At 59.6% G+C, this 15,056-nt stretch overlaps 1 protein-coding gene across 2 annotated transcripts in view; it reads left to right on the top strand.

Moving 5' to 3' along the window:
- Nucleotides 1-15,056, top strand: part of PRKCB (protein kinase C beta) — a 193,083-nt gene that overhangs the window by 7,609 nt on the left and 170,418 nt on the right. The gene's annotated exons all lie outside the window — the stretch shown is intronic.

The raw sequence follows: 15,056 nt of genomic DNA, 5'->3' as shown, positions 1-15,056 counted from the left end.
TTCCTCTCGTCGGCAAGATCCTTTTTAAGCCGTTTCACAGTAAACAGCGTTGAATCACACACATATAGAGGAAGGTCCTTTGCCAATTCTCTCTCCATCCTTCTCATTCCCGCGAGGAGAAAGTCTCAGTTTGGTGCTAAGACGCCTTCAGCACACATCCGGGCCCTCGGTAGATGTGCTTTGTTTTTTATTGTAAAGGAACCGTAGGAGATGATGAGACCGTGAAGATAGGTTAGTTCCCACCTGTTAACACCCCTCCTGCCCCCCGACACTTTTACCCAACGCTGAGCCTGGTCCTGTTCTTACTGGCCGTTTCTCCTTGGGAACAGGGAGCATGTTGTCTTTCCCTGAACGGCCTGGTGCTGGGCGGGAGGTCGGGGTGGCGGGGGGCTGAAGGCACAGCGGCTGCGGACTCCGGCGGGGCTGGGGGAGGCGGCAGCCCTTATTGGGGAGCGTCAACCTTTTTGGTTTGTTTGTTACTGTTGTTATTGCTGCCGTTGTTGGTGGCGCCGTTTAGTTCTCCTTTGTCCCGCTCGCTGGAGCTTCCTGGGTGTCCCCTGTTCTCTCAGCCCACACGCAGAAAGCTGAGTCCGAGGGGGAGCTCGCCCAGACTGGGGGGCTCCGATCCCCGCCCGCTGCGTCTTGGCACTGGCTGAGCAGATGGAGATCAACTTAGCGCTACAGTAACTGTGTTCTCGGGGGTGGGAGGAGGGGAATTCGAGGCTCTTTCTTCTTCCACCTTGCCGCTGCCCAGCCGCCAGGCTCTGGGCTTGTCGATGTGCAGCACGCAGTGGGCTTGGGAGTGCGAGCTCAAAAACTCGCACCGACCTCCTTTCGAAGCCTGGCTCTTGTCTCTCCACAGCTCCGAGCCCTTGGGCTGGTGAAACATAATTCTGCTTTTATCCACCCACGCATCCATCCATCCATCCATCCACCCACTCACCCACCGATCTATTCATCTATCCACTCAGCCGTCCTTCCATTCATCCATCATCCATCCATCCACTCACCCACCATCTGCCAACCCGTCCATCCGTCCACCCATCCATCCTCTCGCTCATCCATCCATCCACCCACCCACCCACCCACCCACCCATCCGCCCTTTCACTTGCTCATCCATCTCCCCATCGATGCAGCTGTCTGTCCATCTGTCCATTCATTCAGCAAATATGTATCACTGTCTGTCCATCTATCCCTTCATTCAGTAAATATGTATCACTGTCTGTCCATCTATCCCTTCATTCAGTAAAGATGTATCGAGTGCCCACCACGTGTCAGGTGCTGTTCTAGATGCCGAAACTCGAGCAGTGAACGAGACAGAGTCCCTGCCCTCACGGGATTTACATTCTAGTGGCAGGAGAGCAGCAGTTAGTACACAACTCGGAAGAAGTGTGTCGTGGTGCCATGTCAGGAAGCTGTACGAGCCTCGAAGAGAAATATAACACCATCCTTGACCTTGACGTGCTTCCTGGTCTTTCGAGGGGAGACCAGCACACGGCCTGTCAGTTCTGGCACATAAACGAACAGTGCTACATCGGGGATGTGAAAACACTTTGGATGACATCTTTTCTCCCGGGTGGGGTGGAGAAGATTCCTCGGAGGAGGTGACATTTGGAACAGTCGTTCGGCAGGAGTAGGAGTTCCCAGATTGACAAGGGGGCGGGGGGGGGGGGGACAGGGAGGGGCGCTCCAGGCAGATCGGGCACAGGCTGAGGCGTGGAGGAGAGAGCTCGTTGGGGACAGGGGTGGGGGGGTGTGAGGGAGGTGCGGGCGGGAGGCGAATGTCATGCCAGAGGGCTCGGACCTCGCGAAGGCAGTGTGGGGAGCGGGAAGTAGTTGTTATCATGGCTTTAAAGTGGGACGTGTGGGGGTGAATGAAACGGCCAAGTGTTGGGAAAAGAGGAGCCCGAGATGCATTTTAAAACAGTAATTACGGTGACTCAGACCCTGAAATCGCGGGCTGGCGGGGCTGGCGGTCAGGTACGGAGGCCGAAATGGCCATTTAGGAGCGGCGGGGAGGTGCCGCGGGAGCGCCTGGGGGCTGTTGCTATTCTTCACACGCTAAAGAGACATTTGGGTTTGCGCGTCAGTCATGTTGTTGATGGCTCTATTTCGGGAGGTGGTTACCGGGTTATTTTTGTGGTTCTAACAATAGGGATCTCTCTCTTCACTGCATCCCTGGGAGCAGAAGGCCACGGAAATTATTTTTTTTTCCCCCGAAAGGAGTTTTCCCCGGCTTTGCTCCACCTACGGCCTCCACATACCCTGCACGTGCTCACCGAGCGCACGCAGCAGCGGCAGTGACAGCGGAGGGTTTAGCTCTGGAGACAGAAGGTGTCCGTTGAAACCTTGGCTTCTTGCTCTGGGAGCTCGAGTATGTTAATTAAACCCCGAGCTTCGGGGTCCTCGGGGGTAAACGGCAGGACGCGGGGTCTCTCGGCAGCTGATGCGCAGGAGGCACTTGAGAAAACAGCCTTGGTCTCTGTTTTCCCTAGGGCCGGGCGCTGTCCTGTGCTTACGGAGTTTGTGATCCCGCTGGGAAGGCATGGGGAATGCGTCTGGGTCAAGGAGGGGACGCAGGAGTCGCCGTGCGTCCGTGTCATGGTCAGGAGCCCCGGGGACCACACGCGGTGGGCCCGAGGACGTGGTCTGCTGCGGGCGGAGCGGTGGTTTGAACGCACGTGTGTGCCTGCAAGGTTTTCTGCTCAACAGTGTCCTGGCTTTCGATGCTCGAATTTGCGGGGAGCCTCCGAAGGCGGATTTGAATGGGTGACTGCTCCATCCACGCCGCCCCATTTTGAAAACGCGTCGACGTCAATGCCCACCAGTGCCTGGTACTGTGCACCGGGCCCCCTCTCTGTGGCACCAGGGACGGGGGCTCCTGTGAGAATCCTACGCCTGATGGTCGGAGGCGGAGCTGAGGCGCTGATGCTGGCGCTGGGGGGCGGCTGCAGATGCAGATGGAGCTTTGCTCGCTCGCCCGCCGCTCACTTCCTGTCATGAGGCCTGGTTTTTAACCGGCCAAGACTGGGACCAGTCCGTGGCCCGGGGTTGGGGACCCCAGATCTAGTGGGTACACAATGGAATATTATACAGCAATGAGAATGAACAAGGCACATGTACACACAACGTAGATGGCTCTCCCACACATCACGTGGGCTGAAAACAGCCAGATGTCAGAGAGCACCTTCTGCATGAGGCCATGCACCCGGAATTCAGGAACAGGGGAATGTCCTCGTAGGGGACAGTGCTTAGGGCAGTGCTCTGGTCGCCATGGCCACCGGCTCCAGTCCCCAGGGCCATGGTTTCCTTTTGCCGCCTATGGGATGGCAAATTCAGTTTTATTTTGGCCTCAGCTTCTGTGGAACTGAGCTGTGAAACCCCAGACCTCTGTCTTACAGATCGTATGCAGAGGTGTGTTATGGGGCGTGGTCTATGTGTGTGTGTGTGGGGGGGGGCATGGTCTGCCTGTGTCATGGGGCGTGGTCTGCCTGTGTCGCAGGGTGCGGTCTGTGTCGCGGGGCATGGCCTATGTCATGGGGTGTGGTCTGTCTGTCGTGGGAGTGGTCTGTCTGCGTCAGGGGCGTGGTCTATGCCATGGGGCGTGGTCTGGGAGGTCTGTGTCGCGGGGCATGGTCTATGCCATGGGGCGTGGTCTGCATCAGGGGCGTGGTCTATGTCGTGGGGCGTGGTCTGCCTGTGTCGCAGGGTGTGGTCTGTGCCATGGGGCATGGTCTACGTGGTCTGTCTGTGTTGTGGGGCGTGGTCTGTATCGGGGGCGTGGTCTGTCTGTGTTGCAGGGTGTGGTCTGTGTCACGGGGCGTGGTCTATGTCATGGGGCGTGGTTTGTCTGCATCAGGGGCGTGGTCTGTGTCGTGGGGCGTAGTCTGTCTGTGTCGCGGGGCGTGAACTGCAGAAGCGTCCGTCTTGTTCTAAGCAGTGGAACGATCTCGTTCTCGTCAGAGCCTCTGGCGCCCTTACCGCCCTTACCCGGCCAGACCCGCACCTCTCCCGGTGGCCTGCGCATGCGTCCGCTTCTCCCGGGGCCAGGGCGGCGTCACCCGGTCGGTTCTTTTCTTCGGCCCATTGTCACCTCTTCCCAGACGAATCCCGCGGTGTCTCTACTTCTGGGAGTTTGCCTGGACACCTGACAACCAGCTGTCCGCTGCACGACAGGGACTGGCTGTTCTTGGCCAGGCAGGGGCTCAGGTGGGGGCCTCAGCTGGCGTGCCTGGGACACCTGGGGCCTTTCTCCAGCAGGTCTCTCGCTTTCCGGCGGGTTAGCCAGACTTCGTCACGTGTGTATGGGGGTGGGGGAGGTCCCCAGAGCAGGGCCTCTCGGAGCCTGGGCTTAGAAGTCACGCAGTGCCAGTTCTGCCCCACTCTGTTAGTGAAAGCGAGTCGCAAGCCTGTCTCAGCAGTCAGGAGGAAACAGAGGAGGGAACAGCTTCTTCCTCTTGGTGGCATTTTGGGGACTTACCGGGCCAGTTTCACTGGGGCCCTCGTGACTGCCGGCCCCCTAAAACATGCCGAGGTGTGGTGTGCAGCTGCCGGGCATGCTCGAGTCCATGGCGGGCCCCAAGTGAGTGCCCCCTCTCGACTCAGCGAGCCCCCCCCCCCCCCCGTGGGGAAGTGGCAGGCCCTGGACAGAGCAAGGCTCAGTGCACATGGGACTTCGGGTCCCGCTGCACCCTCGGCACTGCACTAAGAACACGAGGGCCCTGCCCTTGGGGACATGGGGACGCGGAGACTGAGGAGGACGCAGGCATGCGTGTGCGTGCGTGTGCTCCAGTGCGGTGTGTGTGGTCACAGAGCTGTGGCCGTGTGCGTCGGGTCCCAGGCACGAGCTCAGACCCCAGCTCCTCTGTGGGGGTCTTAGGACCCTTTCTTCACCTCTTCCACCTTCGGCTTGGCCATCCGTGCCCGAAGGTGACGACACAGGGCCCACCTCCCAGAGGCCAGGTGGGCCGAGCAAGACGGGCCGGCAGGGGACACGCGACTGCGCGCTGAGTGTTACTTTTGAGCAAAAAACATTCTCAAAACCACCCTTGGACAACGTCCCGAGGGCCCCATTCTCGCTGTGTCCTCCCGGGACTCCGGCCAGAGTCACCGATGCTTGGTCCTACATTCCGAAGACTCGCACACAGGTGGCCCATGGGGGAGCAGCTCTTGGGGGCGACGCCTGTGGCGTGGCAGGAAGCGGGGGGTGGGGGAGTGGCACTGTTGGGCAGTCGCCGTGGCAGAGGCCGAAGCCGGTCCTCGCGCGGGTGACCTCACAGCGTTGGTACAGTGGACACCTGCGCCAGACGGTGGCATTACCTCAGCAAGGGAGGGCTGCCGGGGAGGGCGCAGCTGCTGGCCTCAACACCCCCGGGTGCCGGGGGTGAGTGTCCTGGCCTGCCGGGGTGGGGGGCCTCGGGGTGCACCGGGGGGCCCCCTGCGTGCCTCAGCCCTCTCAGAGGTGCCGCCCAAACTCCGCTTCCTCGAGCGGAGCCCGCGGGGGTTCCTCGCCCCCTCATTGGTTTAGCTGCCCCCCCGGATGCTTGGACCGCGTCTCGCCGGTGAGCCCGAATCCAGGGACACGCGGGGGCACGGGGCTGGCTCGCCCAAGGTCACCCAGCGTCCGGGAGGGGCCCGGGGTTCGCCGACTCCCCTCATACCACCCTGGCCCGAGTGAGGGCAGCTTCCAGCCCCTTCTCAGTCAGGACCCCGAGACCCCAGTGCTGCGTCGCCCCTAACCCTGATCCTGCTCCCGGCTCTCGACTCCTCTAAACGCGCTTTTTAAACTCCGGGTCGTCACTCACTGGAGGGTCGCGACATCAGTTCAGCAGGCGACGGGGACCGCGCAGAGACAGACAGGAAGGTACTGAACGCGGCGCGCTCGGGAGACCTGAGCACCGCCGCGGAACACTTCTATCCCACGCGCACGCGCGGAGGCGCCGTGGCTAACGGTCAGCGCCGCTCGAAGGGCGTCGTGGGAGGTGCTGTGTCAAGGCAGCTTGCGAAAGTGGCCCGTGGCCCGTGGAGGCTTTTTGCGTTTTTACAGACGACGCGAAAGCATCGCCGCGAATTCTTCACGATTAGGCATTTTATTCTCACCCCATCCCTCTGTCCCCAGGTTACTTCGATCATCCTCTTGGCGCTTTAACGTATCACCGACGAAAGTTATTTATTTTATTTTATTTTTTACAGCTAGGACTGTAAGGACGGGGTAAGAATTTTTTTAATGGAGTCGTTGGCTTTGAGGGACTGACTTGTCACTTGGGTGAGGCGTCGAGTGCCAGCAGAGAGCCGTCCCACACCCGCGGGGAGGAGGGTACCGTGGGTTGAGAAAGAAGTGTTTTGTGAACAGAAGCAGCGCAGAGGGAGGGCGGAGGAGGTGTCGAGGGGCCGCGCGGGGCCTCCGGGAGAGGCGGGAACGGCAGGCCAGCCCGGGGCTGGGCCGCGTCCCCCCGCGGTGGCATCTGCCGAGGGCAGCCTCCAGCCGCGACTGTGGAGGGCGGGGGTTCAGCGTGTGTTTACATCCTCCGGTTTCCGGGAGCCCGAGTGACAGCCGGCCTCACTGTGTTTCCCCAAAGTCCTTCTCTGATTCGGGGCCAGAGGGCTGTAGCTGGGGGCCAGGATGCTCCAGATGGGATAAAACAGTCAAGTTCGAGGAAAAAAAAAAATGAAACCAGGGCTAGACCTGTCCCTGCCCGGGTGTATGTGTGTTCTTCTCTGGTCCCTGGGGAGGCTCTACTAGCAGGTGGGGGGTGGGGTGGGTAGATTTTCCATTTCCTGGACGTCGGCACATAAGGCTTCGCAGTGCTGCTGGCCCGGGCTGGCCTTTGTGGGGCCCTCGCTGTGTGCCTGGCACTGTTCTAAGTGCTTTACATCAATTCACGGAGTCCTCACGACAGCCCTGTGAGGCCGCTGCTGCTGTTAGTCCCATTTCCTGCTGGGAAAACTGAGGCACGAAGACTTATGATGGCCTCCCAAAGTTACCTAGAGTCAGGGTTCAAACGCAGGCCGGAGTCCGGGATTGTACGAGGCACGTGAATCTGTGACACGGCCATGCCGGTGACGAGGACAGCGGTGACGGTCGTGGCGATGCTAGTGACGAGGACGGCTCGCCTGTGGGGGGCTCGCAGCGAGCTGGGTGTTTCACAGACGCCATCCCTTTGAGCCTCCAGCCTCCGCTGAGACTTTCTGTCATCATGGTTCCCCGTGAGCATAAAGAGTGTTCTCCGGAACATCGGAGGCTAGATTGAATTCAGGTCTGTCGCAGCCAGACCCCGAAGGGCTCGGGTGGGAGACGCGAGGGTGGGGGCCGCCCCTGGCTGCGCCAGGCAGGACGGTCGTGAGGCAGGCTCAGCCCCCAGGGACGGGCGAGCGTGCTGGCCACGGCGGAGGGCGAGACCGGCAAGGTTTGACAGGACGTGGAAATCCCCTAGTCGGAGGAATTGTTCCCATGGAATTCTTATTCCCAGCGGGAGCATTTGCACATCTGCGGGTTTTTAGACACGGGAATTCAGAAGGGAGCTTCTGCCTCAAGCCTTTCGTTGGTCACGTGACCCCAGTCAGCTGATTTCTTTGTGTCTGGGCTGCCAGGCTGGGGGCTCAGGCGGAGGACTATGAGAGCACGTGCGGCTTTGGGAAGGAAGGGGTCCCGTGTGGCAGGCACGCCCGTGGAGTGACAACGCCCCCCAAGAGCCGTTCTGATTTACTGAGGCTCCCAGCCGAACGCGTCACACACGCTCTGCCTTCTGGTCTGCAGCGCCCTGGGAGGGAGTCTCATTCTAGCTGTGTTAGGAAACTAACACAGTCGCTGGCCCCGGGTCTCGACGCCAAGAAGTGTGTGAAGGGGGCGAAAGGTCCAGGTTGTCTGGTCCCAAAGCCTGTGGTTCAGGACTCTGCCAGGAGCCCGGGGCAGCCTCTGCCCAGGGCACGGAAGGCGCCCCGTTCGGGGTGGCGTCTGTCCTGCGTCAAGTTCCCGAAGTCCCCTCAGGAGAGGAACGCCGAAGGGGTGGGCGGCACGGTGCGGCCCAGCGGGCATGTTCGGCCACCTCCTCATGCACGGGGCACGCGCGGGGAAACAGGCATGTTTCTGCCTTCGAGCAGCCCAGCCTTCTGGGGGAGACCCACAGATCAAACACTAACATGCACCGTCGCGGGGCGGAGGTGGGGACGCTGGGGGCAGCGTCGTCCCCACGGCCGTGGGGAGGCCGCACAGAGGAGCCCCGGTTCTCGGCTGAGCTTTGAGGGTGCAGAGGCAGTGAAGGAGTGGGGAAGTGTTGGTGGCCGGTGGCCGGCAGAGCAGGAGAGAGGAGGGACACGTGTTCGCGGACACAGCCGAGGGACCGGGAATGTCGAGCTTGGTTCTGTAGGGAGCATGGCTTCTCCAGGCGGCGGGTTCTCCAGGCAGCGGGTTCTCCAGGCGGCAGGTTCTCCAGGCGGCGGGGTGGACCGCGCCAGGTGCCGACGGAGGACCCGCAGGTCAGGGAGCGACCAAGGAGGCCGGCTCCAGGCGAGGGGCGGGCGGGAAGGGAAGGAAGGGAAGCTGGGCGGGAAATCAAACAAGGTTAGAGGCCAGTTGAGGAATTCTTGCCCAGTGGTCTCTGTTTGCTTTGCGAAGCTGGAGAAAAGAGAAATTAGCCAGAGCCGGGCTCAGGTCTGGTGGCCATAGGCAAGCTTCTCATCTTTAGCATCCTTACTGCTGGAAAGCGGTCCATGGTCTGGACGGTCCCTTCCTCATAGCCATGAGGATCTAGTAGTGAGATTGGGTTGCGGGCACAGCAGCACTTAGCCTGGCACGCAGGACAAACACAGTCGTGTGAGCGCTGTCAGGTGCTGAGGGTGGCCCGTTTGGGGCCTGGATTAAGGGCATGGTTGGGAGCAGTAGACAGTTGTACAGGAGGAGGAGGAAGCCTGGGGGTGAGGGCGGTGGGCTCTCGCCGTGGGAGAAGCCTGTGGTGGGCCCCGCCCTCGGTGTCCCCGTCCACAGGGCAGTCAGGAACGAGAAGTCGGCCACGGAGGTGGAGGTGGAGGTTCGGGCGTTATCCGCATGAGGCTGTAGCTTTCTACACACCTCGAGCATATTGCTGGTGGCGTGCAAAGGTTTTAATTGTCGATGACATTGAATAGCGTGGAATGACACAGTTTTCTTTCTCTTCAGCGCTCTCTCAGTTCTTCTGGTTGTTAAGGAGAACGTCTCAGTGCCGCGCTATTATGTCTTAAACGTCTTTCTAAGGCATGCTAATCTCGGTTTTCAATACAAAGAATGAGGAAAACTCAGGCAAAGGGCTGTGCGCCTGCCAGGATTTAATCATTCTAATTTTCGGTGTGTGTGTGTGTGTGTGTGTGTGTGTGTGTGTGTGTGTGTGTGTGTTTTATGCTTGTCCTCTCTTTAGACCAAATGGCACTAGCATTCCTGTCCCCGTGGCTGTTCCCCATAGAGTGTCCTGGCTGTTCGTCAAGGAGCGCTTGACAGGCTGCCTGGAGGTGGGTGGTTTGAGGGTTGGGTGCATTACAGGCTTACCTGTCCTGATGACTCGGGCCCCTCTGCGTTATTTCTCTGCCATTCACAGAGAGTCCGCACCTAGCGCCTTGGTCCTCGGAAGGCTGTGGGAAGCTCCACGAGCCACCGCCTCCCAGGACACCACGCAGAGCAGGAAGGAAGGGGGCACAAGCCAGGGCGTTTGTCCTCAAGCCCCTCGTGTCACGCCTTGGAGCTGTGGCGGTCACGTCTTCACCGTGAGGGGCGCGGCTGACCTGCTGTGAAGGGCAGTGCGGAAAGGTGGAGAGAAACAGGGTCCTTCCCGACGTCACCGAGCCACCGAGTTAACCAGCCTTGATGCAGCTCGCTCGGTCTCTGGAGTTTCGCTTCGTGGGGCAATAAATTCTCTTACCGCGTAGGCCATTTCGAGGTAGGCCCTCTGCCACTTGCGGCCGAACGCATCTCACATAATTCGAGTCGTATCTCATAGAACATCAGATTATGGCTCTTACCTAGGAGGAGTTAGTGTTCCCTTTCTTCCTCGGTTGACTATATTTTCTCGAGATCGGGTCGGCGTGTCCAGGTTATTAGTGTGCCGAGTAATTTCGGGCTGTATCCTGGGCGCCGTGAGCGCCACGTTGTGGAGACTCTGGGTGCCCGTGGCGTGCGTCTGAGGAACGCTGATGTTTTTGTCTCGGGGACCTCCTGCTTTGCGAGGACAAGACAGGTATCAGCTCGAATGTAGGTTCTGTTTTTGTTTTTTTTTTTTTAACTCTGAGTCGTTTGTGAGGCCGCCTCACGCATGCGTGGTTCGAGTCAGCCAGACTCGGACGGAGTTGATGCACGGAATTCAGGGTTCCTCCTCTCTTGACTTTCTCTGTTCTTGGACATCCCCCCGAACCACTTTCAAGTAGCTGTGGTCGACCGGGAATCTGTCCCCCACTCCGTAAGCCAGAAAGACTCAGGGCTCGGGGTCGGAGGTGTAGCTGCTGCACGGTACCGACCGTGGCCTGCTGTCAGGGTCGAAGCAAAGTGGACATTCCTTCCTTCAAGTTTCGGTCCCCCCAAGGATCCGCCTTGTTCGGTTGGCTCTCCAAGTGCTTTCGGGCCAAATAAAACATTTTTAAAAGATCCGTCCGGAGTTTTTCTTGTTATCTGTAGGGCGCTTGGGTCCAGCTGGAGTTTGCTTGACCGTACCAGACACAAAAGCCTTTTTTCTTTCCAACGTAATGGGAAAGTCGATGCCCAGAGGGGCTAAGCCGCTTCCCCGTGTGAGGAGACGGGGCCGGGGCCCAGACTCGCTCAGGCTGCTGCGCCCAGTGCTCCGGCTCCTTCCGGAGTCTCTGGCTGCATCTGCACCGCCTGCCAGTTTGGGCATAGTTTCATTTTGGCAGGGACGATGCCCGCCCTGTGGGTAAGACCACAGCGGCCACCAAGCGGAGCCGGGCAGTTTCATGGGAGCCTTGGGGAGGCGTCATCCACTTCCGGTCACGGTCCCTGGATCGGCTCCCTTGAAAGGCTGACATCAGCGGCCGGGTTCCAGGTGGCGTGTTGGACAGCGACTCCCTCCGTCAGCCCCACGGAGGTGCCTGCCTGGCTGTTGTGCGTTTGTCAGGCCTCTTACCAGAGTAAGTCTGTAGTAAATTGTGGTTAAGAGAGAGGAAGTTCAGAGTTCAGTAAGTTTTTCCCCTCGCCTTTTTTTTTTTTTTTTAAATAAAAGAGGAAGTGACTCCTCTTATTTTTGTAACAGCCTGGTCGCTATGAAAGAGTGTGCTCGGGGTCTCCCTTTCTCCTTCGCAGGGCCTCTGCCGCGAAGTTTCTGACTCGTGGACAGCCCGCAGGGCCTCAGAGGACTGTCCCATCCCCGTAAAATCTTGTGACTTCGTGCCCTGCAGGGACAGCCATGCTTCCCTGGGGAGCAGGGCCGCCCCCAGCTCGGTCTCCTAGGTTTCTGACTGCTGCCTATGCTCAGCGACCCGTCTCACCCCCCAAGGTCCAACGTTTCAAGCTTCTCGCCAAAGTTCTGGAGTGTCCTCACCTTCCAGGTTAAAAATATGCATTGAGTACCTACTGTATACCCCAGATACCGGGGAGAGAGGAGCGGCCACTACAGGGAAATCCCTCGCTGCTGTAAGGCGGGGAGGACTCTGCCTTCGTGAGTTCGTATGGCTGCACTAATGAGACAATTGACACGAGATCGGATTTGGAGGAGAAAACCCATTTTAATGCGTGTGCACAGGAGGCTGTTTCTCAGAAGACGTAGCGCTTCTGAGGGCTCCTCATGTGAGCAGTAGTTGGGGGACCAGAGCGGGCTTTTCTGGGGCTGGTCACTGCGTTTCCTTCGGGGCCTCTGGCTTGGTCAGTTACTCCCCTTCTTTGTCGGAGGTCTAACCCTTTACACTTGGCACAGATTCCGCTCCTCTGGACCCGAGTCAGGTTTCTGGAAAGGTCGATCATGAAAGGCTCTGGATGTCAAGCTAAAGAATCTGCCTTTCAGACTTTGTATTCGTTCACTCTCCACCCTGCTCATTCTGAGTTCAGAACCCCTGCCTGGAGGATCGCCCCCCCAGGCTGCGGATTCCTGTTCAACTCAATCCTTTCAAGCCTCCCCCCCTTTTTTTTGTCACACCCAAGTGTAAGCAGATAAGAGCATCAGTTGTTAACTCTATTGATTGTAAAGTGCCTGCACTGAGAATGTTAATCGTCACCCCCTGGAAGGGATTAAGCCTCTAGGTCTTAGGCTATTAGAATTGCAAAAAGCCAGGTGTGGCGGCTTCCTGTTTCTTTCTCAGCACAGAGAAAGCTTCTGAGGAGACAGAAACCGCGGTGGTCATGTGGTCCGGTCATGTGGCCGTAATGGTGGCCGTATCCATCCTCACGGATGTCTTCTGTGGATTCTAGAGCTGGCCGGATTTCGTGACCCACCACGAGTGATGCGGAGAGGTGGGCGCGCTGTGTTTAAAAAAAAATGTTTGTAAGAAACGCACACGTGAGATGAATTACCGCGGAGGAGGCGAAAGACGTTTTCGGCCCTAATTTCTGACATCCTAATCTCGGTCCCCTCTCCTTCCCCAGAGGTCGCCGTCGGTGTCTCCTCTGAGGAGACAGGTTTCCACAGCGGGAACTTTCTCCCGCGTGTGCGGGGTCGGGAGGACAACTCTTCCTTCTTCCCTTCTAGGTTCTCTGTCCGGTCTAATGATCAAATCAACCTAAGAGATTTCGCGGGAGAAAAGCAAGTTTGGTTTCGTACGTCCGGGGGCTCCGTGAGAACGTGAGGGCCCACGGGTGGTCGGGGTGGTCGTATCCATCTCCTGTGGGTGCCTGTCCCCCTTTTTATACTTGCTTGTCGATTCGTCGAAATGATCGATTTAGCGCTCGAAGCCTACCCAAGCACCCCCATGCAACCCCATCATGCCCACTTCAAAGATGAGAATGCTGAGGCTCGGAGGCATGAAGCCACCAGCTCAGGGTCATGCCCTGTGCCGTCACGGGTAAACTGGGAGCTTGAGCTGCGAGCCACAGGGAGGAGGTCGTCTGTAGCCTCCCACTGTTCCCCAGAGACTGCCCTGGGTACCTCGAGAGGGGAGTCTGTCTAATTATTCTTCTCTTTTCTGAGTAATCGGTGACATGTCCACCAAGCTGGGAGATGGAACCAACTTTGTTGTCAAAAAAAATCCACCACTCATGAAATGGGGGATCCGGCCCCAAAGGACTGTTGACGGAGGTCGCTTCTTTAGGGGGTCTGTGTCCTGGGGGTCTCCTGTGTACCGACTGCGGCTTCTGCCGAAACGCCCTTCGAGGAGGAGGCTGGCGAAACCGATGTCGGTCCACATCTGTTTGTCACTTTCGGAAATGACCTCTGCACCTGTCATTGCTTTAGATCTTTTGAAAAAGACTCGAACGTCCTTTACTGATCGAGGCGCGGCCAGGGCACCGCTGCGGGGTGCCCGGGGAGAGGTGTGCTGTCCCGTGTTATGGTACAAGAGGCAGAAGTGACCTCAGACGTATATGGCTTAAGGAAGCAAGGACTTCCTCATACGGCGGCAAACTCCGACTTGAAATACGCGATGCCTCCACCGTGGGACACGCGCCATTAATTCGAGTTTCCATTTATTGGACGTTTATTTGGGCCGGGCCGCATGCATGAGTTATCGCGTTTAATTGTCACAGTGACCTGCGACTTGGTTGGTCGTCCCCATTTTATCCATACTCTGCGCGTCATTCCCGTCAGCTCGGTCGTCACCTCTCCGAGGACTGTCCTCCGGCTGCCCCGCCCGCCGCGTCCCTTCCGACACTGTCGCGGAGTCCGTGACTACAGCGGTTAACTGCGGCCGGCCGCATTCTGAGAACGCGGGGTGGAAAATTCCAGAAGGAAGCAGCTCGTCGGTTTGAAGCCGTGCGCCGTGCCGAGCGGCGTGCCGAGACCCCGCGCCGCCTGGCTCCATCCCGCCTGGGACGGGACGCGCCCCTCGGTCCGGAGGCGCAGAGCTCGGCCGCGCGGTTCCCGGGTCGGCTGTGGAGATGCCGCAGCTGCGCCCGCCTCCGGGTCGCCCTCGGCGCGACCCCCACGCCACTCGCTCGCTTCATCTGGTCACGCGACGGGCCTCGTGCCAGCAGCAGGGGTGGGGGGGGCGAGCACCGTGCAGAACGGCGTGCAGAACGGCGTTTCCGCGGAGAGGGAGGGCGCGGGAGGCGCCACGTTCCTGGAGCTTTGGCTTCTCCGTCCGTCGTTAGAATCGCCCCGCGTCGTTGATTAGCGCGCTGACCTCCTCCTGGGCCTGGCTTACGAACCGAACTTCAGGACCGGTGCGTGTAGGAAGACGGCGTCCGTCGGGTTCGTGCTGTCCTTGGTGTCCGGCGGCCGCTGGGGGCCTCGGAACGTGTCCCCGCGAATAAGGGGGCACCGCCGGGACGTCCCCCTCTTCTAGAAAGCAAGCCCCGGGCGGGCGGGGCCCTCGCCGGCCGGTCTCTGCTGGCCTCCCAGCGCCGCCTGGTACAACGCCGGCAGTGGGCGCTCGGCGCACTGAGTCAGGTGGGAGCACGTCGGCGCTCACGTGGCTTCCCCGTGGCTGTGCCCCCGTGCTGGCCGCCGCCGCGCTGCAGGAAACGGGCCTCCGCTCGCCCTCCGAGCGAGGGGGGCCGGCAGGGTTCCCGCGACGCTGCCTTCCCGGCGGCCGCCTTTCTGCAGGTCCACGCGGCCTCTCTGTGTCTCGGGCAGGGCTTCTTTGGGTCACGAGTGATGGAAATTCACTCAAGCACGCCTCGGCCAGGACGCGGAATGGTTCGTGGGGGCATGCGAGGCCGTGGCATCCGGGCTCAGAGTCTGGTGGGCCACGTCCTAGCAGGGCCGGCTTCGTGACGCTGGTACCCGCTTCGTGCCTCGGTTTCCTCACCCGCAAGTAGGCCAGGGGGGCGAAGCCATCAGCTGCCTCATGGGGTTTGGGATAATCACGTGACTTCACATACGCGAAGTGCTCGCCGCTGTGCAGAGGGCAAGCGTCTCCGAGGGGCCGCTGTTCCCAGCGTCAGCTGTGGTCCAAGGGTGGGCAGTTCGGCCCGGCTCAGGGGCGACTGGACCGA

This window comes from Rousettus aegyptiacus, unplaced genomic scaffold, assembly GCF_014176215.1.
Source record: "Rousettus aegyptiacus isolate mRouAeg1 unplaced genomic scaffold, mRouAeg1.p scaffold_m13_p_8, whole genome shotgun sequence".
In the NCBI taxonomy this organism is placed as follows: Eukaryota; Metazoa; Chordata; class Mammalia; order Chiroptera; family Pteropodidae; genus Rousettus; species Rousettus aegyptiacus.
This window is presented reverse-complemented; position numbering and strand designations above follow the sequence as displayed.